Raw genomic sequence first — 1,454 nt, 5'->3', positions numbered from 1 at the left:
TTAATTGCATTTTCTAATGCTTTTGCTAGCCTGGAGAATCCCAGGGATGGGGGAGTCTGGTGGGCTGCTATCTATGGGGTCACACAGAGTCAGACACGACTAAAGTGACTTAGCAGTAGCAGTAGAAATAAAATTGATTTTTGTGTTTGGTGACTGTATCAATGCACTAATAGGTTCTAGCTCTTAAACAGCTTGTTTAGAGGTACTTTGTATTTTCTACATGTATAAACTTATGATCTGTAAATTAAAATAGTTCTGCTTGTCCTTTTCAAACTTAATATATCTTATTTCCTTCCCTGGTTTGATCCGAGGCCCTCCATTAGGACAGTGAATAGAAGTAGTGAATAGAAGTACCTGTCTTGTTTGTGATCCTGTAGGGAGTAATATTGACTTTGATATTTTCATTGATACCCTTTATTAGATTTGGGAATTTTTCTTTTATTTTTGGATTGTTGGGAGTATTCATCATGCAGAGACGTTAGCCTTTCATCAAATTCTCTTGACTTTTTAAAAGTAAATAAAGTACACTATTTCGGTTTTCATCAAGCAAAGAAAGATCACTTTACCTCATATGGTCAAGATATAATCTTCTAAAATTAAGAATTCTGAAAAGAGCCAATAGGCTAAAAAACTTATTTTTAGATTCTTCATATTTTGGTTTCCATTTTTTTAGTTTTTGTTAGTATTTAAAATGCCACTTTGAAATGTTTCGTACAGCCTTCTAAAAAAATAAAGTCAAAGAACCCAAGAAACAAAAACGTTTGTTTTTTTTCTACCTTTTGCTAATATAGTAAAATAATATATTCCTACATAGCTCAAATGAATTCATTTTTAGTTGTTCCTATATTTTCAATAGTAGTGGGTGTTGACTTGTGTGTGTGTGATCTGCCACATAACAGACTACCAAAGAATATTTATGAATATTTGTTAAATATTTATATGGGAATAATATTTATTCCCATATCATCAGTTTAATTTTCCTCCATCCTAGACTTGTGATGTTTGTTATCTGTTCTTGAATTTTGTCCATGAATATAACCCTCTATTTATCCTGTTGGAGTCTTTTGTTTAATTTGACTTCTATAGTATTGAAATATTGCTTTTGGAATAATTTCAAGAGTTGTTCAGCATAACTTCTTTCACTAAGTTCATGAATAACAACTCATCTATTCATTTAGAAAACAGATAACTCTTGAGTGCTTTATGTGTACCAACCTCTCTTTATAAACATTGAATAAACTTTAAATGTGGGAAGATAAAAGACAAAAGGAAAACTACAAAGAAGCCAAGAACTGAGGATGTGTGACAAAAAAGGAGCCAGAAATAATGAAAACAATTTGTGGAGTGGTTTAGAACTAAGAAAACACAGATGAATACAAAGGTCATGCAACTAAGATGTGTGTATCTCAGTCGTGTCCAGCTCTTGGGACACCATGGACTGTAGCCCACCAGAC

The sequence above is a fragment of the Bison bison genome, unplaced genomic scaffold (genome assembly GCF_000754665.1).
Source record: "Bison bison bison isolate TAMUID 2011002044 unplaced genomic scaffold, Bison_UMD1.0 scf7180017864025, whole genome shotgun sequence".
Classification (NCBI taxonomy): domain Eukaryota; kingdom Metazoa; phylum Chordata; class Mammalia; order Artiodactyla; family Bovidae; genus Bison; species Bison bison.
Note: the sequence above shows the minus strand (reverse complement) of the source record.